This window comes from Schistocerca americana, chromosome 7 (genome assembly GCF_021461395.2).
Source record: "Schistocerca americana isolate TAMUIC-IGC-003095 chromosome 7, iqSchAmer2.1, whole genome shotgun sequence".
In the NCBI taxonomy this organism is placed as follows: Eukaryota; Metazoa; Arthropoda; class Insecta; order Orthoptera; family Acrididae; genus Schistocerca; species Schistocerca americana.
In genome coordinates, this window is record NC_060125.1 from 187,642,957 (window position 1) to 187,655,222 (window position 12,266).

Here is a 12,266-nt window from a genome sequence, read left to right on the forward strand (position 1 = left end):
TTTTTCGCTGACCTAGCCTTTCGAGGAACCTTAAGGAAGCCAAGCTGGCGGAAAGATAGTCATCTCGATGCTTTCACATGGGAAGCTGTGCGATGGTTATTGTTAAAACTTTTTCTTCTCCTCTTTGTGGGCGAGGTCTGGCATCATCTAAATGCCACTCCATGTAGACAGCATATTTCTCCCCCACAACGTGGGAGGGCAACTTATTGGGCGACTTAAAAATATCTGCTAGGTTGTGCATTGGACAATAATTTGCAGAAATCTTGGGGTTAATCATTGACAGAGCCATTTACATTCATGGAAGAGTATTTGTGCGGATTTTGTGCAGAGCAGAGGGGAAATGTAAAATTTCTGGGACACCCTCAGTGGAGACGTGAAAGAAGACAAACTTGGTTGGGAAACACAGTGAGAGTCACAGCCTGTTACCTCGAAAAGCACGTCATCCCACCATTACTGATGGGTTGTGCCGCTAGCAGGCCACAATAGGTGCAGCTCTTGTCTCCCTGAGTTGTTGATTCTGGTGAAAACAGCTTGCAGGGTGGATTATCATATGTGGATTATGGGTAGGGGTCTTCGATTTGTTTCATATTAACATAGTTAGACTACGTATTTCAATACCTATCTCACAGTTGAGGGCTCATTCATAGCCAATTGGGTGTAGGCATTTGTTGTGGAATCTACATCTTATCTCCTCGTACTGTCAGAGCTGTTACTGTGCATTCAGCTGTGATCATGAATGTTAGAGAATGATTTGTTGAGATGATGGTCGTTCACATCTTACCTATGCCTTCCGTGCCTGGTCAGCCCTCTCTAATATGCAGTTAAATCGTTTCAGTGTTCAATATTGGACCAATACTTTCAATTCAGTAGATAGTTGACCCCCTGCAGTTATTAATCGTTAATGATTTTGTGAGAACCGTCACCCAGGGCTGATTTATGAAGGCCACTTTTTTTATTGTATGTTCTGTTACGTGACGTACTAGTTTCCATAAAATATTACCCTCCATTGCTCGCACCGCCGTTAATCCACATGTGGAGGGATTGTTTATTTACGCAGTCTTTTAAACTCTGCGACACACAAGGAAAGGGTGGCAACGGAATGAAGACCTACATACAGTAGCACATGTAGAATCATCTCATGGTAATGAACAAGGACACACTTGTCACAACAGATGGTCAAATTATCTAGCAAATAAGATAATAGTTTTCTAAACCATCTCAAAGCCATTTCCTATACTACGTCTGCAGGAAATGGCAGTGACAAAGTTAGAGGAAAAGTACATGACACATTCAGAATAATTTTATGATGAGAATAATAGCTATTTAACTTTTTACTCCTTTTTATACACATGGTTAACATGTCGGATTTTGAGAATGAAAAAAGAGTATTTCTGAAAAGTGGATTTTGTTGAGTTAATCTTAGATCAAATTTATAACTCATTCATGTATTCAGTCTACCCGAATCTCGTTCTCGGGTATTTCACCGTCCCTTTCCATCTTGGAAAAATTCTGTTTGTTATCATAAATTACAAATGTGTCCACGGGCTCCATGTCGTTCCTGCAGCACGACTCCATTATGCGACATAATTTTATCGCTGTCGGCCAAAAAAATTGTAATGGGATCAACTCACTGAATGGCTATTTCAGTGATGCAATTTTGTTAAGTTCTCCATAAGTCGCTACAACAACGTTCAACAGTTAAATTTTGACGAAAATTATCGCTGCCCTGCAGCTGCACGATTACCCACAGATAAATTCCAACAACGAGCACTGGAAAAGAGACGTACGTCGCTCACAATATCCAATCAACCACAAACTATAATGGTATGCACATACCGTGGGTTGTGGGGGGATACACAGTAGCAAGCCCCTCCAAGAGAGTGGTCGTCAAACTTTTTTTGTTAAAGAGCCAATACTAACAATGTGTGATACACCTACGCGAGTTGGACAGAAAAATGGAAACACCATAGGCGCTACAGCCTGGAACTGCGTGACCGCTACGGTCGGAGGTTCGAATCCTGCCTCGGGCATGGATGTGTGTGATGTCCTTAGGTTAGTTAGGTTTAAGTAGTTCTAAGTTCTAGGGTACTTATGACCTCAGAACTTAAGTCCCATACTGCTCAGAGCCATTTGAACCGTTTTGAACCATGAGAAGGGCATGCTTGAACATGAACCGATTTCATTCCTAACATGAACCGATTTCATTCCTAACTGGTAACCTACGGGAGTTGGACAGAAAAATGGAAACACCATGAGAAATACATGCTTGAACATGAATGCAGTTGTTACCAAAGCCTGCAGGTGGCGCTGCTGTGTTTGACCACGAACGGCACCAGTGCGAAGTCCTCTATGTATTACAAATGTCATTCTTGGCCAGAGCAGTGATCTGTGTATGAAGAATATACAGCCTACAGTTGCAGGTTAACTTTAACGTTTACCTAGGTTTCAACGTTAGTAATAACGTCTTCTTCAGAACATAAAATATTATTTAAATGTTTGCCTAAAACAGGCCATGTCCAAAGTCAACTTCATAAACTTGATGCATAACCATAAGGTTTTGTCACTTCTATTTAACCAGCTGTAGAAAATTCACTTTAAGCCCGTTGTATGGGCCTCGTCGTGTGACTAGAGTCTCTTAAGTGAATTTTCTGCAGCTGGTTTAATAGAAGTGACAAAACCTTATGGTTATGCATCAAGTTTTATGAAGTTGACTTTGGACATGACCTGTTTTAGGCAAACATTTAAATACTATTTAATGTTCTGAAGAAGACGTTATTACTAACGTTGAAACCTAGGTAAACGTTAAAGTTAACCTGCAACTGTAGGCTGTATATTCTTACATATACAAAATCAGTTGCTGTCGCTGCATAAAAATGTTAAAAATTATGAAAGTGTTCTGTGTAATTGTGAGAGCTTTCTGTCGGCCTTAAGTGAATTCGAAAGTAGGTAAATGGTTGATGCTCATATGGTGGATACTTACGTAACCAAGGTAGCTGAAATGATAGATGTTTCAAGAGGAACCGCATAAGAGATTTATACAGCTTACAGGGAAATTGGAAAAATATCGTCCGCTACGTCGCAGTGTCAACGATATTGTTTGAACAGTCATTATGGCAGACTGTCATAGATGGGGACTGTGAAGAAAAAGAAGAGGACGACAGCTGCGAAAATCAGTGCAGAACTGAATGTCGCCCTCACGAACTCTGTCATCCTCAAAAGGAAGCTCCAGAAGCAGAGAATTGTAGGGCGAGCTGGAATCCCAAAACAACTCATCAGTGATGCAAATGCCCGTAACAGGAACACGTGGTTAACCTGGACTATGGGTAAAGCAAGACAGCATTTTGTAGGATGTATCCTGTTGCAGGCTGTTTGCAACTTCTGGTCTGGTTTACTTTCGAAGAGTGAAACATGTAAGGGGTTCGGTGATGATTTGGACAAGCATATCACGATAGTCTGTGGGCCCCATGGTTATTCTGCAAGGTCGCATTACTGTCAAGGATTGCTTGACCATTTTGGTTGATCTGGTGCATCTTAAGGTACAGTGTTTCCTTCCCAATAGTGATGCTGTGTTCCCAGACGACAGGGCTCCTGTTGACACAGCTAGTATTTTCCAAAACTGGTTCTGTGAGCACGAGGATGAAATGTCGCATCTCCCCTGACCACCACACTCATCAGACCTCAGTATTTGCCCTTGTGGTATACCTTGGAGAAAAGGGTACGTGATTGCTTTCCACCATCGTCGTTACCAGAACTTGCCACGGTTTCGCAGGAAGAATGGTACAAGATTCCCTTGAAAATCATACAGGACCTGTATGTATCAAATGCGTGACGAGCGGAAGCTCTTTTGAATTGTTTTGAATGCCAAAGGGCTTCCTACACAGTTTTAGACACGTCAAAGAGATGAGTTTTGGTGTTTTCATATTTTGTCCACCACCTGTGTACAAATTAGTGCGTTATGAGCACCCAGTTGACAATACACAGAATGCGCGGAAAAAATTGGCAGCCAGCCACTATGTACTCATCGTTAGAAGTCAGCACCATTTGGAACAGTTTCTTTAGATTGCTGCCGCGCGGTCTAGGGGGCAATGTCACGGATTACGCGGCCCCTCCCGCCGGAGGTTCGATTCCTCCCTCGGGCATGGGCGTGTGTTGTTCTTTGCATAAGTTAGTGTAAGTTGGTTTAAGGATTGTGTAAGTCTAGGGACCGATGAGGTCAGCAGTTTGGTCCTGTAGGAATTCACACACACACACACACACACACACACACACATACACACATTTAGATTGCTGATACTCTCAACGCCAACTAAGTTGTGATACTGTAACTGCCTGACGGAGCGTTGCTGTGTTGTCTTCGTGAGTGGATTATTAATTGATTAATTACAGTTGCTGACTTGTCCAGATTCAATTGTTAGTTGCAAGTGTAACGTGGTGTCCTATCTGCGCAATGCACTGCAAGTGCAAGGCTCTTATTATCCCCCCGTTTACATTTTTATTACTGAACTGAGGATAGTTATGCCAACCAGCAAAGTGTGGAGATCAAGTTAAGGGCTCCGCACGCATAATTATAACTATGACAGGTCTATTAAACACGCAATAAACACAGGCTGCATTGCAGTAAATATCAGAACTATCCCGTAGCAGAGTTTTCTCCCTGAAACCATTGCAAGTGAGATTGATACTGAGCTGGTTGGGGGGGGGGGGGGTCTCATAACACCCACCGAGGTGGTCGCCCAAGTCGGCATCCTGTGCGGAAGCGTCGCTTTGATCTTAGCCTAGACTGGACGCCCACGCAAGTCGACAATGGCGGCGGCGCTGCCGGTCAACAGTGGGACCTTCCGCGAATTCTGGAAACGGCGCCAGTGTGGCGCTCGGGTCAGTGACCTCAGACAACGGGCGCCTCCCGAAACCAACGCTGACTGGACAACCGCTGGGCATCCAGACAGAGAGTGGCAGTGACGGTGATTGGGTAGCTCATAAGAAAATTGTTGCTATTGGACGGACAACACTGACCTGATAACTACAGACATTAGACACTTGCATTTTGGCTTCGAAGTGAAGCGGTCGTTTTGCTCCGATCCGTGCGACGGAGTGATAGCAAAGCTTTGTATTTCGTCCGGCAGTTCGGATATCAGTTTTGCACATACATGATCGCATGAGGCACTCACAGTTGCAACAAGACACTGGGCCACATCTCACCACCACGACGGGACGCCTGCTGTGGTTTCGACGTTAGAGAACATCACAGGTTAAATATCGGCAGATCCGTCCGTATTCAATTCGCTTTTGCCGAGATGGGTACAGAAGGGCTGGTTGTGAGCCATAGCCGGCGGGGAGGTCGAGCGGTTCTACGCGCTATGGTCGCAGGTTCGAATCCTGCCTCGGGCATGGATGGGTGTGATGTCCTTAGGTTAGTTAGGTTTAAGTAGTTCTAAGTTCTAGGGTACTGATGACGTCAGAAGTTAAAGCCTATAGTGCTCAGAGCGATTTTGTGAGCCATATGTGCAATGTAGTGCGTGCTCAAAGTGTAGTTTACTTCTGTATGTCCACCGAGCGAGGTGGCGCAGTGGTTAGCACACTGGACTCGCATTCGGGAGGACGACGGTTCAATCCCGTCTCCGGCCATCCTGATTTAGGTTTTCCGTGATTTCCCTAAATCGTTTCAGGCAAATGCCGGGATGGTTCCTTTGAAAGGGCACGGTCGATTTCCTTCCCAATCCTTCCCTAACCCGAGCTAGCGTTCCGTCTCTAACGACCTCGTTGTCGACGGGACGTTAAACACTAACCACCACCACCACTTCTGTATGTCCATAACTTTCTTGTTGATAGGAACATCAACTAGACTCATGTGCGTTCTGTCAGTAATAGGAGAGGTGCCTGTCCGTATTGAAAACTGAAAAAAAAGTCAGATATTGCGTATAAGAGTCATGTCAGGGGGATTCTTTGCAGAATTCTGAGTTAACATAATGCTTGATCTGCATACCGCCTCACGGTGAGATCTATCCGGAGGATGACTCCTGCAAGATGTATACTATTTTAAAATACGGCTGAGAGCCGTGGACAGCACGAATATTTGATTCGGGCCGCATGCGCCCTGCGGGAGTCAGTTTGACGACCACCGCTCCAAGCTGTAGAGCGATTCTGGTGAATCTGTCTGTAGGACATACTTCAGTGTAAGCGTAGAACTTTTACCATTCATATTCGTGTTAGTCTAGGTATGGTGAGGGATTTCAGCCATTGTAGTGTTCTGTATAGCTGATGTAAAGGACTGCGTTAAGAGTTACAGGTACGTTAGCAAAGCAACAGTGATATTTTTCCGAGTATATAATTTTTTGAGAGAAAGAAGCAGAAACAATGACTTATTGTTACGCCTACCCCATCGCTGCCAGTTAACCAGGAGAGTAAGTAGCTGGAGGGTGAGATGTGGAACAGAGACAGTAAGTTCGTGACACAGAACGCGTCATGCTACTTCACATGACAACGAAATATAGCGATATTTCGAAAAATATTGCTATTTATACAGCAGAATTACAACTATCGATATATCGACGATATAGCTACATTATTGCGATGTTCAGGCTTTCATAACTGCGCTTTAGGCATACTTTACTTGTCATTTGATGTTAATAATCACTGTTTTACGCACATCCTGTCATCTAAACTTGAGAAAAATATAGGTTCATGAAGTGTGTGTAGTATAACATGAAGTGTGTGTAGTATCATATTTATATATGACACATAATAAAGAAGATCAGAGACATAAAAGTCCGAGTCTGACACAAAAGCAAAAAATTTAGAGAAATTCGTGAAGGAGAATATTTGAAAATTGCAGTCAACTTGTGTGCGCTAGGAATTCCGCATCTTACATTTTGGAACGAGTTTCATTTTCTTCAAACAACGTCAGTGGTATTCTGACTTTTACGCCCTAGTCTCCACCTAGCTTGGTGCTATGCGGCTGAGGTATTCAGGAAGAGAACTCCTCATCATTAGCATTTGACAGGGGAAGTACAGTAATTTTAGTTCTAAACTGTTTAGTCAATATGTGCATATTCTTTAAAATAAAGTTTGACCAACAACTTGAAACTTGCTCTTCTGCAGGAACTGGCATGAGATTTAAGGGAAGTTATCACATTTACTTGCTCTGACAAAGATTACTGTTCCAGTGTTAAGAAACAAACCTTTCTGAACAAAAATTTATCAGCGACTGGCCTAAAATAGATCAAAAACTTATTTTCAGTGTTGTCAGGAAAGGATCATTGTCAGGGTCAGTGACTGAAAGGGAAATACTAACAGATAGTTCCAATTCAGTAAATGATGACATCACGAATCGATCGCAGTAAACACAACCATGGGAACGAGGCCGCCTGTGTCCTGTCCCGCGAACCTTGTGTTAGCAGAAACTTTCTTCTACTTGACAACTCCTGTCAAAAATCTAATCCCTCAGAGTCATGTGGAAACCTAACACATGTGTACCCGACACACTGTTTAGGGAGACGGTATTTAGGTGTTGTTACGATTTCTGTACCAGCTAAGAGACTGTGGCGATACCACTAGTTATAAAGGGTTTACATTATGTATAAAACTTCTTTCTTGAACTGACTGCCTTAAAGATGGCAGATGAGCATAGTTCACTTTTTGGTGTAAATCAGGAAATAGGTTAATTCTGGGGGTTTACAACTACTATTTCTCATTTAAAAGAACTGTTTCCTTACAGAACATAAATTAATTATGCCAGTGTAATTAACCAGATCTTTATATTCTGTTTATTTTAAAAGCAAAGAAAATGTTCCAGTAAACAATAAAAACAAAGCTTCTAGAAAATACGTATTTTCGAGAATCACAGTCCTTTAATGTAACATATTTAATATAACATATTTAAGTAACGGCACATTTCTATATCAAATGTCATAATTTTTTTTTCAAATAAGAATCGCCTTTACATGTATCGAAAATCCTGTTTATCGGTATCCATGCGTATATAAATACGGATATACGAATGCGTGTGTGTGTGTGTGTGTGTGTGTGTGTGCGTGTGTGTGTGTGTGTGTGCTACCTAGCAATGTTCACGAGATATGACGCCATAAACAATGGGATACGTGAAAAACTGTCGCATCATGCATGCCGTTTGAATTTATTACTTCTGTGTCACCAACACTATTCGCAATAAATTTCTGGGGCAGTATACGCATGTGTCACTAAATGGACCTGCAAAGTTATATCACGGTATCACACATAGTTCAGGAGATATGACGTCATAAACACCGAGATGCGTGATAACTGCAGCATCGCACATGACGTTTAAATTTATTTCGTCTTCTTTACTAAATCAAACAGCAACACATTTTGCAGACAGTATTCACGTAAGTGTCTCTATGTACCTACAAAATTACGTTATTGTATGACATATACACTACTGGCCATTAAAACTGCTACGCCAAGAAGAAATGCAGATGATAAACGGGCAATCATTGGAAAAATTATTATACTAGAACTGACATGTGGTTACATTTTCACGCAATTTGGGTGCATAGATCCTGAGAAATCAGTACCCAGAACAACCACCTCTGGCCCTAATAACGGCCTTGATACGCCTGGGCATTGAGTCAAACAGAGCTTGGATGGCGTGTACAGGTACAGCTGCTCTTGCAGTATCAACACGATACCACAGTTCATCAAGAGTAGTGACTGGCGTATTGTGACGAGCCAGTTGCTAGGCCACCATTGACCAGACGTTTTCAGTTGCTGAGAGATCTGGAGAATGTGCTGGCCAGGGCAGCAGTCGAACATTTACTGTATCCAGAAAGGCCCGTACAGGACCTGCAACATGCGGTCGTGAATTATCGTGCTGAAATGTAGGGTTTCGCAGGGATCGAATGAAGGGTAGAGCCACGGGTCATAACACATCTGAAATGTAACGTCCACTGTTCAAAGTGCCGTGAATGCGAACAAGAGGTGACCGAGACGTGTAACTAATGGCACCCCATACTTTCACGCCGGGTGATACGCCAGTTTGGCGATGACGAATACACGCTTCCAATGTGCCTTCACCGCGATGTCGCCAAACACGGATGCGACCATCATGATGCTGGAAACATAACCTGGATTCATCCGAAAAAATGACGTTTTGCCATTCGTGCATTCAGGTTCGTCGTTGAATACACCATCGCAGGCGCTCCTGTCTGTGATGAAGCGTCAAGGGTAACAGCAACCATGGTCTCCGAGCTGATAGTCCATGCTGCTGCGAACGTCGTCGAACTGTTCGTGCAGGTGGTTGTTGTCTTGGAAAGGTCCCCATCTGTTGACTCAGGGATCGAGACGTGGCTGCACGATCCGTTACAGCCATGTGGATAAGATGCCTGTCGTCTCGATTGCTAGTGATACGAGGCCCTTGGGATCCAGCACGGCGTTCCGTTTTGCCCTCCTGAACCCACCGATTCCATATTCTGCTAACACTCATTGGATCACGGCCAACGCGAGCAGCAGTGTCGCGATACGATAAACAGGAATCGCGATAGGCTACAATCCGGCCTTTATCAAAGTCGGAAACGTGATGGTACGCATTTCTCCTCTTTACATGAGGCATCACAACAACGTTTCACCAGGCGACGCCGGTCAACTGCTGTTTGTGTATGAGAAATCGGTTGGAAACTTTCCTCATGTCAGCACGTTGTAGGTGTCGCTACCGGCACCAACCTTGTGTGATTGCTCTGAAAAGCTAATAATTTGCATATCACAGCATCTTCTTCCTGTCGGTTTAATTTCGCGTCTGTAGCACGTTCATCTTCGTGGTGTAGCAATTTTAATGTCCAGTAGTGTAGGTCAAGAGACATGACGTCATATACACCGAAATGCGTGAGAGACTACCGCATCATGCACGAAGTCTTAATACATTTACTACTAAGACGCCCCGACAGTCGAGTCAACTTAAGGAAATCTCTGACACCTGGAGCGCTTTTGACAGCTTTCAACTGCGAAGCGCGAACGGCTGTAGTCGAAAACATTAGCCGTCTATAGAGCTATGAATAGGCGTTGCCGTAGAGACGGTGACAAAATCGTGTTGCAGGCGGGAGAAGCAGCTGCGCCCGGTGTACGGAAACTATGCTTCTTAAATTGGATACTGTACTTATACATTTGCACATTATGGATGTTTCTTTGTACGACTGTTTGATAATTTGAAAGGCGTTTTCTTCTCTACTATACTACAAACACTATTCATTTTTTTTGTTTCTAATAGATAATTGGCAAAATGAATACCTGTTTAATGTCGTCGTGTTCGTCTGCTAGTTATATATACTTTACCTCAGCTATAGGGAGCATCAATAACACACAAATCACTTACCGAAAATTCTGTATGCCAACATGGCAAAGAAATTTTCTCTACTTCCTTCATAAGCGCAAACCACTTTAGCTCCTGGCAACACAGCAAATTAAAACAAATATCTCAGGAGTGGTCTTTGGACATATGCGGTAAAAAAAAAGAATGAAACAGTTTCCAGAGGAATAGATATAGCTTAATCCCATACCGTAGCCAAATCCGTTTCATTGACCATCTCCTTCACCAATACATTTTAGTACACTAATCCCACACAAATATGCAGCCATATTTGGCTATAAAGTTTAAGAATCGATTTGCAAAGCCACTGCTGCTGCTGTTACTACAACAGAACTGCAGCCGTAAAATCGCGCTGTAATGGGGTGAAGGTTGTCTTCAATACTCGAAACAGGCGTCCCGATGATGCTGAACTTGCTTTCTATCGTCCACGAGGTTCAGCATCCACCTCCGATTTCTCCACGTCTGAAAGTTGTAAAACATTTTAGACCGTTGCGATTCAACGTTGTCGATGCTGAGTACTTGGCTTGTTTCTCACCCGCGTGCACTCTCAGGGATTGAGCATCCTCTGCAGATAATACAACACTCGTTATCGAATGTTAAGGCAATAAGCCACTTTCGTATCCCGACTATTTACGACTGTTCTCGCAAAACGATGAACACACTTTATGCCCCGAAATGTATCCCCAGAAAGTAAATATGATCAAATCATAACGCATATGCCCTTATGATAATGAATGGAGATGGTAGTGCATCGAGAAGGGGGAAATTACTCGAAAGTTTAGGGGGACCCCCTTTTTTTGTCATCACTCTTCTGTCTGGTCTGATGTGGCCCGCCACGAATACCTCTCCTGTATCAACCTGTTCATCATTATTTGTTGAACGTTTTCCAGTCTCTGTCTTCCTCTACAATTTTCACCCATAGCTAGTTTAATTAACATTAAGTAATTAGTATTGAGCGATATATAAGGGGCAGGTGGAGAAGTGGCGGAAAGATGTAGTGCAGCAGTGACGTAAGCAGATTACTGCGCTTTGAGTTTCAAAATATTCGACGACATGAAATCTCACAAAGAGAGAGAACTGTGACACAATACAGGTGATTAAGCTGGTGATTTCACGTAACTCGACTCAACCGTTGCTAGGAACACGAAAGTTTGCGAGCAAACTTCTGCACAAGTCATGATGCAGTATTCTCAAAATTCAAACACCAAACTGATGTTATGCTCGTCATTGGCCGGAGCATCGCACATTCTAACACTGAGTAGAGACGAGGAATATCTCGGCCACTTTTTGACGGTCTAGGCTGAGAGGTAGACGTGCTTGGAGCACTTGGTAGTGTATGAGGTGGTATAGTGTGGATAGGCAAGATTGGAAGTTTTACAAGCAGCCCATACTTAGTGCAGCATTAGTACATAGGTTTGGATGATGACAGATAATGTTGGCTTGTGGGGCGTCCATACAAATTTCCAGTCCTGTCACTGATGACGAAATGATGAGGACAACACAAACACCCACTCCACGGGCAGAGAAAATTCCCAATGCGGTCAGTCGGGAATCGAAACCGGGACCTCTTGGTCCAGGGGCAGCAACTCTAACCACTACACCACGAGCCGCGGACCATTGGTTTGGAGTAACATATATTGTATTCAGAGTGATTCATTGGTGATGTTACAAACCTTCATGGATGATGGAAAAGGGTAAATGTATCAGTTTAAGGGACCCTGGTCCGAAAATGACCGACTCGAAAGTTATAAGCGAAACTCGTTCTGCTACCTACGACAGTGGAGTACACGTACCGGTACTGTTGTTGCTAAGGCTGTAGAATAGGCAACATTCAGAGGTTGTAGAATGGACCAAACCAAGAAGAAAATTCCCAGTAAATATGGAATCTAAAATGCATGTCTGCGGATCTTTGAGCATTTGTTCATCTTCCCAT